Source organism: Schistocerca gregaria, chromosome 3 (genome assembly GCF_023897955.1).
Source record: "Schistocerca gregaria isolate iqSchGreg1 chromosome 3, iqSchGreg1.2, whole genome shotgun sequence".
Lineage (NCBI taxonomy): Eukaryota > Metazoa > Arthropoda > Insecta > Orthoptera > Acrididae > Schistocerca > Schistocerca gregaria.
The window spans coordinates 731,962,743-731,982,192 of NC_064922.1; positions in this window are offsets into that span (position 1 = coordinate 731,962,743).

The window sequence follows — 19,450 nt, forward strand, 5'->3', positions numbered from 1 at the left end:
ATTTTAAATTGATTTAAATTTGTAAATACTTTGACATATCCTATATCCTTGTAAAAAGACATCTACGGATGAATAAAGCTACTACTACTGCTACTACATAAATGGCCATATTTTTTTGTTACATGGTCTCAGTAGTCTATATTCATTACACCGCCAAGGTACTATAGACCTTAATATCAGACATAAACTTCTATTTGATACGTCAACCCATTTGCTGAGAAAATGGGTCTTATCACATGGACGGACAGACAGAATTAATAACAAATGAAAAAAAATTGCGCCTGATGTGATTACAAATTAATAATTTTCAGGTGTTTTCTTTTGGTTGAATTGCGAAACCTTACTTCTTGCCAAATTTAATGATTCTACGTCAACGGGAAGTACTCTATAGGTTTTGATCAGTTAGTTTTCGATTATCAATATAAATAGCCATACCGTTTGATAATATAACTTAGAAGCTTCCATTTTTTACATCGCCAAGGAACTGTAGTATGTCATAAATTTCAACTTGTACGTCTACCTATTTCTGAGAAAAAGGGTTTTTAATAATCGAATGGACAACTGGACGGACGGGAGGAAAACAAAGTGATCCCAAAAGGGTTCTGCTTTTACCAGCTGCGGTCGAAACCTCAAAAAGACTAAAATTTCTTTCCAGAAAAAGAATAATAATATCAAACCCAAAGGAATGATACGTACGATAAGAGTAAAAACTGAAGTAATACAATATCATAGGCAAATTCAACATGTACAGAGATCGTCTTTTTCAGGAGTATGATACCATTTACGACTACATATACGAAAAACACAAACCATAATTTCGAATACATATTTTTGGAAACAGTCTTTGTAGCGATAAAAGCTGTCTCTGATGTTTTGCAGACTGCCTGTTCAGCCTTAAGTTGTTTGATGATGGCATAGGAAGCCTGTTCACAACGAAATTCAGAGTTAATACTGTACTTTACAGTTTCCAATATAACTATGTTCCTTCAGATACCGACAGAATATTCCATAAATGTCATACGATAAAAAGAAATGGTCCTCAAAAGAGAGGGATTTATGCCTCCCCCACGTTACTGTGATGACCTCCAGGCCGAAGACTAGTCTGATACAAGTAAGAACAGTCTTGCAGCGGTGACATTGGATAAAATGTTATCCGCCGTCCACCCGCGTCAAGTAGTCATAACGCCATGAACTTTCGATCAAGCACTCCTTGGCCTTTGTCAAGTGGTATGACTGCCGGCGGGCTGCTGCTTTGTCCTACTCCCTACTTGCCGACTGTGATTTTATTTTGTTTATTTTATTTTCACGTCAAGTTTCGTGGCACCAAATTCAGGAGCAAATCTCCAAGATCATGGAACGTGTCAGTACATGAAATTACAGCACAAAAGTAATAACACATGAAAATAAAATATGTATGGAACCACAAAAAGTAAAGCCACAAGTTTAAGTAAACGCAGTCTACAATATAACATAAGAATCAGCTTAATTTTTCAAGGAACTCCTCAGCAGAATAGAGGAGAGTCCCTGTAACACTGATATCGATTAGAAGTGGGTTTATATTATGTAACTGTGTATTGTGTATTTCTAATTATGGAGTATGTATTCTTTGTTAGTTAAAGTCATTGATTTGTGACAGGAAATTTAGAGTTTTGTAATATATAAACTAAAAAAGGCAAAATGATTTGTTAAAAGAATGAAATTTTATAATATGTGTATGTTTATGAGAAAGACAATGTTTATTGGAAGCTGGTTCATGCTTAAGGCACTTGTATTGTAAAACGTAAAAGACGTAGTGAAGTCCCTCCGCAACGGAAGTGACACGGCGCGATATAAAAGGTGGTTTTGGCGATCGAACTGGGCGGCTCCTTGGTGGGAACGGTACGCATTAAGTGGCTAGCCGTACCACGGTACACTTCAACGGTGCCAAGAGACAAGTGGAAGCTGCTTTGAAAGGGATTTTTGCCCTGGATGTGGATCTGGCTATTGTTTGGTACTTTCGGCTAAAAGGAATGGCTCAAATTTGTCGAAAATTCGACGCCAGGAAGAGATATTAGAGTATTCGTTCCTCAAGAGCCGTGAGTACAGTTAGCCGCCACGTCGCTTGCCACCAAAACTTCGCCATTGCTTCACTAACTTCATACATTCAGATATGTACACTCCTGGAAATGGGAAAAAGAACACATTGACACCGGTGTGTCAGACTCACCATACTTGCTCCGGACACTGCGAGAGGGCTGTACAAGCAATGATCACACGCACGGCACAGCGGACACACCAAGAACCGCGGTGTTGGCCGTCGAATGGCGCTAGCTGCGCAGCATTTGTGCACCGCCGCCGTCAGTGTCAGCCAGTTTGCCGTGGCATAAGGAGCTCCATCGCAGTCTTTAACACTGGTAGCATGCCGCGACAGCGTGGACGTGAACCGTATGTGCAGTTGACGGACTTTCAGCGAGGGCGTATAGTGGGCATGCGGGAGGGCGGGTGGACGTACCGCCGAATTGCTCAACACATGCGGCGTGAGGTTTCCACAGTACATCGATGTTGTCGCCAGTGGTCGGCGGAAGGTGCACGTGCCCGTCGACCTGGGACCGGACCGCAGCGACGCACGGCTGCACGACAAGACCGTAGGATCCTACGCAATGCCGTAGGGGACCGCACCGCCACTTCCCAGCAAATTAGGGACACTGTTGCTCCTGGGGTATCGGCGAGGACCATTCGCAACCATCTCCATGAAGCTGGGCTACCGTCCCGCACACCGTTAGGCCGTCTTCCGCTCACGCCCCAACATCGTGCACCCCGCCTCCAGTGGTGTCGCGACAGGCGTGAATGGAGGGACGAATGGAGACGTGTCGTCTTCAGCGATGAGAGTCGCTTCTGCCTTGGTGCCAATGATGGTCGTATGCGTGTTTGGCGCCGTGCAGGTGAGCGCCACAATCAGGACTGCATATGACCGAGGCACACAGATCCAACACCTGGCATCATGGTGTGGGGAGCGATCTCCTACACTGGCCGTACACCTTTGGTGGTCGTCGAGGGGACACTGAATAGTGCACGGTACATCCAAACCGTCATCGAACCCATCGTTCTACCATTCCTAGACCGGCAAGGGAACTTGCTGTTCCAACAGGACAATGCACGTCCGCATGTATCCCGTGCCACCCAACGTGCTCTAGAAGGTGTAAGTCAACTACCCTGGCCAGCAAGATCTCCGGATCTGTCCTCCATTGAGCATGTTTGGGACTGGATGAAGTGTCGTCTCAAGTGGTCTGCACGTCCAGCACGAACGCTGGTCCAACTGAGGCGCCAGGTGGAAATGGCATGGCAAGCCGTTCCACAGGACTACATCCAGCATCTCTACGATCGTCTCCATGGGAGAATAGCAGCCTGCATTGCTGCGAAAGGTGGATATACACTGTACTAGTGCCGACATTGTGCATGCTCTGTTGCCTGTGTCTATGTGCCTGTGGTTCTGTCAGTGTGATCATGTGATGTATCTGACCCCAGGAATGTGTCAATAAAGTTTCCCCTTCCTGGGAAAATTAATTCACGGTGTTCTTATTTCCATTTCCAGGAGTGTATATGGGCATGGATCAGTTGATATGTGAGAGTGGTTTAATAATAATCCACATGCTACAAATCTGTGTCTGGAACCGTATCTTTTGTCCTGATCACGAACCTATGCAGGGTCCTCTCCTAAGTGCTACTAAAACCGAGTATCCAGTTTTAAACGAACAATTGTTGCTTTCAAGTGATTCAAAGTGGTTTCTTTTTGTTTGTCAAATGTGAAAGGAGAAGCAAAAGTTAAGGCTAAAACCACAAAAGTGAATTCAGATAGGATTTTGCTAACGTACTCTCATATTATTGCAGAGTTTAGTTTGGCAAGATAACAGTGCCAGAATGTGTAAATGTTATTGTCTAAAATACCTGATTCACAGGTGATAGGAAAGGCAAATTAGTTAAACTCATTTTAAATTAGTGGTGTTTTGATACCTATCATGAATGAGTCCTTTTTTAAGTTAATTAATCTTAGTATTGAAATTTTTTAACGAATTATGAACCATTGTACGTGAAAGGAAGGATTGGTTTTGTTTGATGTGAGGTTTTTTTCTGAAATAATCATAGAATTTGACTAGTGACAGTGTACTAGTTTAAGGGATCCCCATCATATTCTTCAAATATCAGAAAGATAATTGGTCCAATATTGGTTGTTGAAGTTACTTACCAAATTTAGCTCTGCATTTCTTGCAGTAACATTTCAGTACTGGTTTCAGTAATGATCTTAATTGTAGCTGTTATTAGTATTAGCTTGGTGCAAATTTATTTTCTATGATTACTGGTGTGTACATTATTGGTAACTGCTGCTACACACAGCTCAGAGTGCCCTATGTCAGTTTGTATCATGTGTGCTATTCAAATGGAAATATTAATGAAAGTAACCTCAACAACCAATATTCAATTTTATTAAACATATATTTCCAAATTAATGTGCCTAGTTCGGCTGGCGACCATTAATTTTTTTTTTCAATCACATATGAATTTTACCACTTTCATTAACTCCCAAGGTTAAAGTCTGTTTAGTTTTCTGTTAATTTCACCATATTCTACATTATAATCCGATACCTTCATACATTAGACACAAGCATGGTCAAAATTCAAAATCCTCTCCGAGGGTAACATTAGGTTGTTCCGCGGCAAATTAGCGTTATAGATGGCTTTCCCCCATGATAAGAATAGCAGGTTAGGTTGTTTGGGAAGAGTGGCGTATGACAGGCAGGCTAGGATTATAGCTCATGATGAAACTCTTCAGCTTCGGTTTGAAATCGCGTGAATTACTGCTAAGATTTTTGAATTCTTGTGGCAGCTTATTAAAAATGGATGCAGCAGTATACTGCATACCTTTCTGTACAAAGGTTAAGAAAGTCCGATCCCAATGCAGGTTGGATTTATACCGAATATTAACTGAGTGAAAGCTTCTTATTCTTGGGAATAAAATGATATTGTTAACAAGAAACAACAGTAAATAATATATATATATTGAGAGGCCAATATCAAAATACTCAGACAAGTGAACAAGTGTCAACAAGAGGTTCGGGGACTTAAACACCACTTATTGTTCGAACCACCCGTTTCTGAGCCAAAAATATCTTTTTACAATGGAAAGAGTTATCCGAAAATACAATACCGTACGACATAAGCAATTGAAAATGAGCAAAGTAGACTAATTTTTGTGTCGAACGGTCACTTACTTTAGATACTGTTCGAATAGCAAAAATGGCAGCATTAAGTCTTTGAACAAGATCCTGAACATGGGCTTTCTACGACAGTTTACTGTCTATTTGAACACCTAGAAATCTGAACTGTTCAGCTTCATTAATCATATGTCCATTCTGTCTGTGGAATTAAAAAGTAAAGTTTTGTGGAATTGTGTGTTAGAAACTGGAAAAACTGAGTCTTACTGTGATATAGTGTTAATTTGTTTTCTACAAGCCAAGAACTTAGGTCATGAACTGAACTACTTGAAACCGATACAGTGCTGCTCACAACATCCTTTACTGCCAACCTAGTGTCATCAGCAAACAGAAATATTTTAAATTCACATGTAATACTAAAGGGCCTATCATTTGTGTAAAAAAGGAACAGGATTGGCCCCAGCACTGATCACTTGGGCATCTCCCACTTTACGATGCCCCACTCACACCCCACATCCTAGCCATTCTCAACACTGTGGATAATTACCTTTTGCTGTCGGTTGTTAAAGTAAGAGCTGAACCAAATGTGAACTACTTCCCGTAATCCATAATAGTCCAACCTCTGGAGCAATATTTTGTGATCAAAACAAACAAACGCCTTAGTTAAATAAAAAATATGCCTAGCATTCGAAACCTTTTGTTTATTCCGTCCAGTACCTCACAGAGAAAAGAGAATGCAGCATTTTCAGTTGTTAAGCCACCTCTAAAACCGAACTCTGCATTTAATAGCAAATTATTTGAAATAAAATTTTCAATTACTCTTACATACAGCCTTTTCAAGAACTGTGGCAAACACTGATGGCACAGATATAGATCTAAAGGTGTCTACATTATCCCTCTCTCCCTTTTTTATGAAGCGCCTTTAATACTGAGTACTTTAATTGTTCAGGAAACCGACCATTCCTAAAGGGAAAATTACAAATATGGCAAGACACAGGGCTAACATGTGCAGTGCAGTACTTTAATATTCTGCTAGGCACTCCATCATATCCATGAGAGTCCTTAGTCTCCAGTGATTTAAGTATTGACTCAAACTCCCTCTTGTCAGTGTCACAGGAGTATTTCAGACATCAAATTCAGAAAGGCATTTGCTGAGAGCTATGATTCCCTGTAGAAACTAAATTTTTAATTCACCAGCAATGCTCACAAAATGATTGTTAAAATCTGTACACCTATCTGACTTATCAGTAACAGAAATATTTTTACTATGAACTGGCTTTATGTCGTCAACCTTGTGCTGCTGACCAGGTACTTCCTTCACAACTGTACATATGGTTTTAATTTTAGCCTGAGAATTAGCTATTCCATTTGCAAACGACATACTCCTTGCTTTCGTAATAACATTTTTAAACACCTTACAATACTGTTTGTAATTGGTTACAGTAGCTTTATTGTGACTGCTTCTAACATTTTGATATAATTCTTGCTTTGTTCTACATTAAATCCTGATCCCACTAGTCAGCCACTCAGGCTGCCTTTTACTGCTAGTACCCAGTATAGAACGTCCCAATGGAAAACAACTCTCAAATACCACGAGCAATGTGTTAAGAAAAGCATATTTGTCATCTATGTTATCAGCACTATAAAAATCCTGCCACTCTTGTTCCTTAACTGGGTTTAAAAAACTCTCTATTGCTGTTGGATTAACTTTCCTACATAGTTTGTAATTATATGTGACATTTTTTTGAGCACAAAAGCCTTTTAGTGTTAAAAATTTGTGCGATATGGTGTGAAAGCCCATTCCCGCTTTTACGAACAGAATGTCGCTCTAGTGATGAGGAAGTAATAATAATATTGTCTATGGCTTTGCTACTGTTCCCTTGCATCGTAGTTGGAAAAAACATAGTCTTCATTTGATCATATGAATGTAGAAGATCTACCAACATTTTCCCTTGCACCATCATATACAAAATTAATATTGAAGTCACCACATATACCTAGTTTCGGGTACTTCCTATAAAGTGAATCAAGAACCCTCTCTAGCTTGAGCAGAAATGTTCTGAAGTCAGAGTTAGGGTACCTATAAACAACAACAATTAGAAGTTTAGTTTCACTAAATTCAACTGCCCCTGCACAACATCCAAATATCTGTTCAGTGCAGTGCCATGATACATCTATGGACTCAAATGGAAAACTATTTTTTTGTGCATGGCCACTTCCCCATTCAACAAGAAACTCCTTGAAAAACAGCCAGCTGATCTGTACCTTGGTAAAGGAAGCCCCTGAAATGTCCAGTTATTTAAGTATATACCAATAATCTCAGAGTCAACATCTATAAGCAGTTCAATAACTTTATCTCTAGTACCTCTTGCATTTTGATGAAATAAGCGATTCCTTCTCCACTTGGAAACATGACATCCTCTGAAGGTGACTCTCAGAGGGGCTTCCTTTAGGCAGATATACCTAACAGCTGACTTCAACTTAAAAATGGTGCAGCTCTAACACCACAAACACTCACTACACTGTCACCTATAAAATCTGCCTTCCCACACCTATTGAGTGCAGGCCATCAGACTCAACTGGCACCACTGCAATTTGACCCATGCCCTCTGTCATCATGGACTTCTTCATCCCCATGTTAACACGCCTAGGAGCCGCATTAAGATGGGGCTGATCATGACTCTGGATCAGTTGCATGAAATGCACATTAGTGCCACTAGTTTGAGTAACTATCTTTACCAGGTCAGCACCTGCTCACTACCTGATCCTCCTCTGTAAAATTCCTACATAACTCCCCTATGTCAATCATCACCTGAGCCAACCGTGCACTAGACTTGATAATGCTGGTGACTTAGTACTCGCCGGCCGGGGTGAGCGAGCTGTTCTAGGCGCTACGTTCTGGAACCGCGTGACCGCTAAGGTCGCAGGTTCGAATCCTGCCTCGGGCATGGATGTGTGTGATGTCCTTAGCTTAGTTAGGTTTAAGTAGTTCTAAGTTCTAGGGGACTGATGACCTCAGATGTTAAGTCCCATAGTGTGCAGAGCCATTTTGAACTTAGTACTCACTACGCGACACTTCCTGCAGCTGCTGCCCCACACTCTACCGTGTGACCTACGTAGGAGCAGAAGCTTCTTTCTGTTACTTAACAACTGACTTAGGCCTCCTAACTGCTGAGGACTTCGGCATGTTTTCTACACCTGCACTTAAAAGAGCCTCCTCTCCAATCAACTCTGACAGTTGGTCAAATCTATTGCACACGCAAAGTAAAACTGAATACCACCTCCTCCTCCTCCAACTCCTAGCTACCTTCTTGCCCACTACCAGTCCCCATTCCCCAGCTCTCTTCACCCTCCTCAACCTCTCTAGTTCCCATTTGCATTTTGTAACTGCACGTAAACTTCACAGATCTTACGGTCCTGCTCCTCTACCAACTTATTTCTACTACAGATACTGCATTCCCAGGAGAGGATGTCGCTAGAATGCCGACTGGCTTCCCCACTGCATTCCTCCCAGTGAAAATACTTTGAACAAATCGCTCACAGTAACCCACTACTCACAGAGCTCCCAATTCTTACACATGATAAAATTTTACATTCACTGAAAAAACTAAATGTCTACGTTGCCTAAGTTCAGTTACACCAGTATAATTATTTATAGAGCTAACAACAGCGCTTTCGAAAATCTCTCTCTACCGAGAAGGCAATAACCTTTATTAATATAACTAAACCACGATTAATATCATTACCATCAAAACTTCACAAAGTCTATTAGCTAAAACCAAAAATTCAAGCAGCCTCTGGAACACTCAACGCAGTTAAAACTGTGTATGGAAATTTTACTGAAATGTTTCACTAGTAATGATAAGAAACATCAGCTGAAAACTAAAGCACGAAATTACTAATCGACTGCAGCGCACAGAAAAATCAAAAAAACACAGCGAGGAAACATTTCCGAAAGTTTATTAAATCATTATTTTGCCAGAAACAGCACGAAACATCGTTGAAAACTATTATATTTAATAACTGTACAACCGTGCACAAATAATTTTGTCAGTACTTTGCGTTATAGCCGCTACAGCTGCAAACGCACGCTGCTAAATGTGAACACACTACTGAGGCGTGCGACTTGGATGAACGACGTAAGCACACTGAGGAATAACAGACCATTCGAGTCAATAATACAGAAAGAAAGACTAAGATTAATGAAAATCCACTAATAAGTTACTTTCACAGCAAATATTAACACAAATAAACTTAAAAAAGTATCTGAAGACTAAAACCTTATAAAAATTGACGAGAAATTTCAGCAGCAGTCCAGCACACGTGACGTCACTAGTGGTTACGGTGTCGACACCTATTGACATGAATTTGACTCTGCTTTCGATGTGACCGCTTTAACCTCATGATCGCTCAACACACCACCCTGATCTGCAGGCCGCTGTCTGTTAAGGTTGTTATAGATGATTTTGATTTCTATGACTTCTTTCACTCTAGAACATTAAAGGGGGAAAATGTTACTCTGTTACTAAACCGTCATATATTTAAACATTAAAGGGGGGGAAATGTTACGCTGTTACTAAACCGTCATATATTTTACTACTCCATATTTTATTCAAAGGAGATCATAATTTACTCTTGTAGTCTGCGCGCTAGATAATCACAATTATAAGGTCCTCGAACATTTCACACACAAAAAAAGCACAAAATATCCTGTTTCACACCCTATACTGATAATACCGTATTAGAGGGAACCGCGACTTGGTACAATCGGCAATCCTAAAATTTTCGAGGTTTTAGTAATCTAGAGTTAATTACACAATCCCACAAGCGTTAGTGCGAGCCACGACAGACGTTCCGTCAGAGTTAACCCAGTGACCGTTTTATGGAGCATGCTCAGCTAAAACGGGAAGTCCTCGTCCGCTGCAAATGAAATGGATGCCTTGACCACAGCGTCTACAGAAAAACCGACTTAAAATAATCTGTACCTGCTCGCATTCAACCATCATGAGTCGGCACACAAGCACACTGTGCTACAAACATTGGCAAATCGTGCAAGAACGATGTCAGACCTTGATAACCTGCCCCATGAGCTGAGGCTTATGAGCTTGAAGATTCCTCGATAGTCCCTATCAACAGAACCCTTCTTTCGATCAAATATGATTCAGTATTTATTCATTAGTTGTTCGATCTACCCATTTAATATGCAACATCCTTCTGTAGAACATAATTTCAAATGCTTCTATTTCCTACTTACCTAAACGGTTTATCGTCCCGTTTCACTTCAGTATAAGGCAACACTCCAGGCATATACCTCCAAAAAACCTTAAATTTGTATTCCATGTTAACCAGTTTCTCAATTTCAAAAATTATTTTTTAATATTCGTGGAATATTATGTTCGTACTTGGAGTAACATATGTGAAAAACTGAAATACACAATATTAATGTACCATGATAATATATATTTCATGAAGTTCAAACATAATTTAGAAACACGGGCCAGTGGCATGGATTACTAAATTCTATTTTTTACGCTTTCTGTCATAGGTGGATTCAAAAATTTTACTTGGTGTGACCAGTTCCAGACTAAATTGTCCATTCTTAAACAATAGCCTACAAACAAAACTTAGTTGTTAATATAATTCAAAATAATTATTAATTTTTTAAGCATTCCAGAAAGTCAAACAACGCTCATTATGGTAAAATTACATACCTTCATCCTAAACAGGTATGTTCATATTTGTGAAATAATGTTGAATTAAATCAGGTGTTGCTGAGGGAATTAGATTAGGAAATGAAACATTTAAAGTAGCAGATGGGTCTTTGGGAAGCAAAATAACTCATGATGGTCGAAGTAGGGAGGATATACGTAGACTGGCAATGGCAAGAAAAGCGTTTCTGAAGAAGGGAAATTTGTTAACATAGAGTATAGATTTAAGTGTCAAAAAGTCCTCTGAAAGTACTTGCATGGTGTGCAACCATGTTTAAAAGTTAACCTTGGACGATAAATAGTTTACACAAGAAGAGCTTAGAAGCTTTTGAAATGTGTAGCTACAGAAGAATGGTGAAAATTAAATGGGTAGATCACGTAAGTAACGAGGAGGTACTGAATAGAATGTGGGAGAAGAGGAATTTGTGGCACAACTTGACTAGAAGAAGGCATCGGTTGGTAGAACACATCTGAGGCATTAAGGGATTTAGTAGTAGAGGGAAGCGCAGGGGGTTAAAATCGCAGAGGGAGATCAAGAGATAATTCACTAAGCAGATTCAGAAGGATGTAGACTGCAGTAGTTACTCAGAGTACTATGGGGAGCTGCATGAAACCAGTCTTTGGACTAAAGCCCATAACAACAACAACATTAAACAGTGATGCTTATACAAGATCCATTGACTTCACAAAGACAAGAAATGGCAGCTCGCTCCAACCGTACTTGGTACACTGACAGGCCATGTTAGGACTATGCCGACGCGAGTTCGACAGAGGTCGCTAGCGGCTGCATGCGATGTTCTTATGTGCCGTGAAGCCTTGTATGTTTCATGCTTCTACAGTGGTAATCATCCGCTGAATCAAATAGTACCAATCCAAACACAAATTTCACGGCATCTAATACAGCCTAGTAAACAGTTGATGTACCATTAAAAATGTTCATAGTCAGGAAATATTAAAATTACGAAATGGAATGTAACCAAACATTTACAGTAGCTACAAGCCGTGGTCAAAAGCTAACTCCAAAATGTAAAATAACAAATACAAAAGAGGGGCACGATCAATCATGAATAACTGGTGCATTGCAATAGGCTGTGCAAATGCAACATTGGTCTTGTGCATGGAATAACAGCTTTGCATTCACTATTTAAGTTTTTTAATTTAAATATATAATGAACTGAAAAATACTTAGGATATAAAAATGTATAGTCTATTTCTTAGATACGAAGATAATAGAACACCGTAAGTGAATCACATCCATCCACAAAATATAGCTTAGATTAAATTTCTTTTCTGAAAAGGGCAAAGTAATCATTATACTTAAACTCAGACTCGTCATTTAATATCTTTTCAGGCTCTCAGGCTCCTTAACTTTAATCTTATAAATTTCTAATTCCTCCATAATATCAAGCTTCAGTGATCTGGGAGAAATACGTAATACTTTCTAAGGCAAAAAAAAAGACGCACCACTAAGAAGTTAGGTAAACTGGTCGCAAATTAATATGCATGCAGGCATCGACGAAAAGAAAACTGTTAACTTTGGCGGCCGATGGATGAATGTGTGACGATTCATCACAATTTCACCGTAAGGACAGTAAACAGGGGACATGTCGATACCAGGACATAAAGTCTCTGCGAATTTCACTCCCTGTAGTCGGTTCGAGAGTGACTATGCCCCGCAGACAGGCGCGTAAACAATATACGTAGATGTCAGCATATGAGGGAGGGCGTGTAGCTGGGTTCAAAGAAGCACGTTGGAGTAATCGGCGAATCACTCGACATCTGAAAAGGAGCAATGCCACTGTTCGACGATGGTGACAGGGAATGGGTGAACCATGGCTGAGCACAGCGTCAAGAAGGAAGCGGTCGGCCTAGAAAGACTACAGCATGTGGGGGGGGGGGGGGGGGGCGTGCAATCGTCAGAGAGGCACTCAGAGCCCCAGATTCATCATTCTTATCTATCCAACATCCAGCCAGTGTTTCAGTGACCACGAGCACCATTAACAGGCTGCTCATAGAAAGGCGGGAAGTTCACTGCGCCTCTTTCAGCGAGTACCATTGATCTCTGTACACCAGCAAGCTCGCCTGCAGTGGTGACAAGCACATTCGGCCTGCATTGTCACTGACTGAAGTAGAATAGCCCTCGGTGATGACTTGCGCTTCGACTTGAGCACCGATGACCAGCGAAGGCGTGCCTGGAGACACCCTGGACAACGGTTGGGTGCCAACCTAATTACTGCGCGTCATACAGTCCGACAACCGGGAATGATGGTATGGGGTGCTATCTCTTTTCGAAGCAGAGCCCCTTTGCTTGTCATCCGCGCTACCCTTACAGAACAGCGTTAGGTCCGATTTGTTGTCCTTCATGGCAAGCCATCCTGGTCTTACATTTCAGCAACTTAACGCCTTCCCACACACGGCGAGAATTTCTGCTGCTTTTCTTGGTACTTGCCAAAGCCTACCTAGGGCAGCAAAGCAACCGGATCTCCCACCAATTGCAAGTGTTTCGAGCATCATGGGCAGGGCCTCCAACCAACTCGGGTCCAATTTTTCTGAAATTGTAATCATTTGTTTGTCTGTACATCACATCTCCCGATTTCCGTCCTATTTGGATAATTCCTTCATGGTGTATTCCTTTTTTTTTTGTATCGAAGTGGGTTTTATAGACTTTCGATGCTGCCGGCGTCATGATAGGCGTTAAGTAAGTTCTGACCAAAAGCTGTTCTGTTGTTGGGGCCTAAATGCTCCGTAAGCCTTGTCACATAGTTGCGTCCTGTTTAGCCAAAATAGAGCCAATCATGTAAACCATATTTCAGTTCATACGCACCTGAGTATCGCATTTCCTCCCGTTTTTTACTTTCTCCTTTTCACTAATATTATGTTGTAACTTGTACCCAAATGCCCTGTTGTCGGATAAGCTACTCGGTAATTCTTAAGGAAGGCAAGTGCTAATTTCACGTTAAGCGGGTCATGGTACTGTAAAGTAATAAAGTTCTTTTTCTGTGATCAGGTATGTTTGCGTTTTCAAATAATTTGTGTAACCATCTTACCATTCTACTATTATTACTATTAGCTGCCACCAACTGTCTGAGGATACTAGGTTCGCGCTATACCTTGGTCTTCTAGTGGTAATTCACAAAGCTGTACTATCGTTGCATGGAAACAGCCTTTCTTTATTTATTAGTATCTGCCTCTGATTGCGTTGGGTTATGGTAGATGGAAAAACGTACTTTATCCTCCTTTCTAGCGACCGTTAAATCCAAGGAATTTATCTTTTTATCCACTTCCTTCCCTAGTGTGAGTATTCCATATATTCTCATGTTGTTGATTAAACACAAACTGGAGTGCAGTTAAATCTGTCTCTCCTCCAATGAGTGTGATAAAAATGTCATCGAGCTAACGTTCATAACAACATTTTCCTGTACCAACTCGGTGTTACCTGTGAACTCATTTGTTTTTAAGTTAGTTATGAAAATATCTGCATGTAGACCTAATAGGGAGCTGCTGATTCTCATACCTTGTTTTTTTCTGGTACTTCTTACCAGCGATTTCAAAGTAGTTAAAATTTAAAGTGAAATTTAAAAATTCTAAAAACTGAACCAGTTCACCCTTTCTCTTTGTTTTGTTGTGTATAACATTATCCTTAATAAAGTTTAAAGTGTAAAGAAATGACACATTCATGTATAAGTGAACGACGTCGAAAGACGCAAAAATCATGTCGTCAGTGAGCGAAATTCCTTTAATCTCATCCGCAAAGACTATACTGCTTGATACACAGTAGTTAACAGGAAGTTTATAAGATTTCTTTGGTTTTATACAAGAGCCTACTAAAATCATCCTCAGGAGTTCACAGTTGTGTGAAAGCTTTTGTTTTCTTTGCCAAGTGTAATTAATGTATTCAGAGTTGGCAACTTGGGGGTTCCTGTTTACTAATTCACGTTTTTCGTAAGAGAGAAACAAAAACTGGGTGTTTTCAAATTTCTTTCTTGAAAACTGTCTCAAGAAATTTGTTGGTTCCTTAGCAACTCAGTTATGCAATTGTCACTAAAATACTACACTACTTTTATCCTGTATTCATCTACTGGAAGTATCCTTTGAAAATTATTTTCGTTTCATTTTGAACTCGTACCGGCTTGGCTGGTTGGTTGTAACTTTGCTGTTGTTCCACTTTGGGTGACTGTGAATTTCCGCCTGCAAGAATGCAACATGAGCTTGGCACTGCTTTACAATCTTTCTAAAAATGTGTAATGTGATTAAATACTGAAATTTACTATTAATTTCTTAAACAAAGTAGTCGATGTGTGTTAATGATCTACCCAATAATGCTGTTTATGAAATGATCCCTGTGCGTTGATAATTTTCCGTAGCAAACTGATACTGAAATGAAAATATTTTACCTCGTAATGTAGTTGCTTGGGAACACGAGAGCTTACTGCTATGCTCCATACAACATATAAACTATTTTACACACATCACTGAAAGAGACACTCTTTAAATAAGAATGATTTGGATCGAGGATGTATTACTACTTGTGTGAAATTCATGTTACAACACTCATGAACATTCACAAAGGACAACATTGATATCGAACTCCTACTCTCACAAATGTTAGACAAATAATAATATTGAAAAAATATTACAGAGAAAATTACTCAATCTTTAATTAAAAATCTAAAATTCCGTGATATTGATGTCTCATTCAACAACGGTTCCAAACTACACACGACTATAACGCAACTAAATAAGAAATCTTACCTTCATTCCTCTTCATATGCTTTTCTAATCTCATTACATTTCATTTCATTCTAAATCATAATCGAATCTTCTCCTCTGTTTCACAGCATTCAGAAACAAATTACTGCCTGGGGGTTAGAATAGGCCCCAGGTATTCCTGCCTGGCGTAAGAAATACCTTGGGCCTATGTGATGGTCTCCTGTAGGGTTGACCTCCATTCTTCAAAATTTTCACGAAGAGCGAGCCAATTGGGAAGGACACCTTACATGGTGCATTGTGTCAATCGTGCATTGAGATCTTTAGCCCACTTTCTCGTCGTCGCATTGCAGTCCTGCTCATTCTCCCCCTCTTTGGCGAGGACACCTTCCTGGGTGCGTTTTCCACCATGCACTATGCAATGTCGCCAAGGAGTAGATGCCCGTCACTCTGGGGCATCATGACTCCCAGCAATGGCCATCCTGCTAGGTGGCCTTTGTTGCGGCTGGGTGGCGCCTGTGGGGAGGGCCCCTGGCCAGAGTGGGTATCATCAGGGCGGATGACTCGCCATGAAGCGTAGTACATCATCTCTTGCTGGTGGTCAAACACCAGCAGACTCTAATCAGTCAAGGTCTAACATCAAGGCTAACAAATACGACCCCAAATCGTCCCTCCCCCCTCCTCCCATGGCCACACCATGGGATGAACGCCAGGGTAGGGATGGCAGCAAAGCTTATTCACCCCAGTACCTCATATGTACAAGAGTTGATGGGGAACCTTTCATGTCAATGAAACTTCAGTGTTTTGTGGAGTTGCATTTAGAGGACAAGTTTGGGGAGGTGTACGGCTTGTCGAAAAGGTGGTCAGGGTCGGTCTTGATCAAAACATCATCCTCTCCCCAGTCATGGGCACTACTCGCCTGTGACAAGCTGGGGAATGTTTCTGTTTCCATCACGCCCCATAAGAGCTTAAATATGGTCCAGGGTATCATATTTCACAGGGAACTGCTTTTGCAGTCTGACGATGAGCTGTTGGCCAATTTAGATCAGCGAGTTGTCCATTTCATCCAGCGCGTCCACCAGGGTCTGAAGGGCAATCAGGTTGCCAGTGGTGCCTTCGTCTTTGCCTCTGAAGGTGACACATTACCCGAGAAAGCCAATATTCAGCATGGTAGCCAGTCTGTTGTGGTGGGACTGTCATGTACCCATTTGGTAGTAGCCCCTGACAACACAAGGATCACACTGTTGATGCCTGATCTGTAAACTCCCCAAGTATGCCAAGGAGTACATGCCTGTTTTCCTGGAGCATCAGGACTTCCAGCAATGGCCATCATGCCAGATGGACTTTGCTGTGGCTGGGTGGGCCCATGGGGAGAGGCCCTGATCAGAGTGGGTGGCATCAGGGTGGATTTCTCCAAGGAAGTGGACTAAGTTATCTCTTTCTGGTGACCGCACAGCACTAGCAGTCTCTAAGAACGGCAAGATAGAAAACAATGTCCACTGGTATGACCCTAAATCATTTCCCTCCCTGGCTACTCCATAAGAGGAACGTAGAGCTACAGAATGGAGAGAGCCATATGGTTTTTAGTCTGTAGCAGAACCGATGGGGACTCTTTTCTACCAACGAAGCCTCAATTTTTCGTTGAACACCTTGAGGATGTTTGGAGAAGTGACAGCTCTGTCCAAGATGCGAAATGGCCCAGTCTTGATTCAGACAGCATCCCCAGCCCAGTCCCAAGCATTACTCGCCTGTGACAAGCAGGGTGATAATCCTGTTTCTGTCACTCCCCATAAAAGCCTCAAGATGGTCCAAGGGATTGTTCTCCATTGTGACCTCCTATTGCGGTCTGACGACGAGCTCTGCGTAGAATGGTGGGGTGTTCATTTCATCCAGCGCATTTACAGGGGACCCAAAGAAAACAGTGTTGCTGCTGGTTCCTTTATCTTGGCCTTTGAGGGTGATACATTGCCTGAAAAGGTCAAGGTGATGGTTTACTGCTGTGATGTTAAACCATATGTCCTCCCCCTATGTGGTGCTTTAAGTGCTGGAAGTTTGGGCACATATCTTCCCACTGCACTTTCAGTGCCACATGTCGAGACTGTGGACGTCCACTGCACCCAGATAATCCATGTGTTCCACCTCCCACTTGCTTCAGCTGTGGAGAGCACCACTCCTTCTGCTCACCAGACTGCAGAGTACTCCAAAAGGAGTGGAAAGTTATGGAGTAAAACAACCTGGACTGGTTGACTTACATAGAGGCTAAACATAAACACATACACCCCATTCAGTTGATGTCGACATACACTGAAGCTACATCACCATCGCCATCCCAAGTGCCAGTGGCTCCTCACTTGTGCCACCAACAGATGGCCCTCCAGGCCACCAGAATACATCCGCCCCCTTGGTGGTAGGGGGGGGGGGGCAAATCTTCTACCTGCTTTGGGAGAAAGGCCACCAAATGCAGGGGAACTCAGTCCCCTCCCCCATGCTGGAGAAGCATGCCTTTCGTGCAGAATGGGTCCCTTGGGGCCCTCTCTTCCAAGGTCTCCACTAATGCCATGGCAGATACTGGCCAGTGGCTCAAGGAGCCAAAAGCTGCTGGACGAAGAGCTTCACGGTCTTCCTCTATGCCTGAAGTTGCTTTGGAGAAATCTTCCCAGCAAGCCCCTAATGAGAAGCGAGAGAGCAAGCAAACTAATATTTACTCTGCTAAGAAACAGGACCCTGTAGTGACGCCAACACCACCACTCCCTATCAGTTCTGCGTCTGCAGATGCAATGGAGATTTTAGCATCCCCTGCGGATTTGGATCGCACCGATGCCTCATCCACCATATAAATTGCTACAAATACTCATCTGGAGACAGCAGGTGACCCTAAGGCATAACCTGCCACCTTGCGCGCTTCATGCCCTCACAACCTCACGATCACATAACCCTCCAATGGAATTGCGGCGGTTTCTTCCACTACCTGGCTGAGCTATGGCAAGAGATAAGTTTTACAACTGCTTTCTGCATTGCCCTCCAGGAAACCTGGTTAACGACAATACAGACCCCTGCCCTCCGCGGCTATTTACAGGAACCGTAACAACTATAATCGAGTGTCAGGTGTAGTCTGTTTCTATGTCCTGAACGCAGTTTGCAGTGAACCTGTGTCTGTTCAAACCCCTGTGGCTGTCAGGACGACGCAGGAAATAACTGTCTGCAACGTATTTCTTCCCCCAGATAGTGCAGTAACCCTGAACGCACTGGCTGCACTGATTGATCAACTCTCTAAACCTTTCCTAATTTTGGGAGATTTTAACGTTCATAACCCCTTGTGGGCTGGCACTGTGTTTACTGGCTGAGGCAGAGATATCGAAAATTTACTGTCACAACTCGACCTCAGCCTCTTAAATACTGTGGCCGACAAACATTTCAGAGTGGCACATGGCACATATTCGGCCATTGATCTCTCGGTTTGCAGTTATGGCCTTCTCCCATCTATCCACTGGAGAGCACATGACGACCTGTGTCGTAGTGGCCACTTCCCCATCTTCCTGTCACTGCCCTGACGTCAGGACCATGGACGCCTGCCCAGATGGGCTTTAAACAAGGCGGACTGGGGAACTTTCACCTCTGCTGTCAATGTTTAGTCTCCCCCACATGGTAACATCGATGTGGTGGTTGAGCAGGAAACTCCAACGATCGTTTCTGCTGCGGAAAACGCGATCCCTTGTTATTTAGGGTGCCCCAGCGAAATACAGTCCCTCGGCGGTCGCCACAAGTTTCTGAGGCAATTATGGAGCGTCAGCGAGCTCTACAGCGGCATAAGTGGCACCTTCCCTGGAGCACCTCATAGCCTGTAAA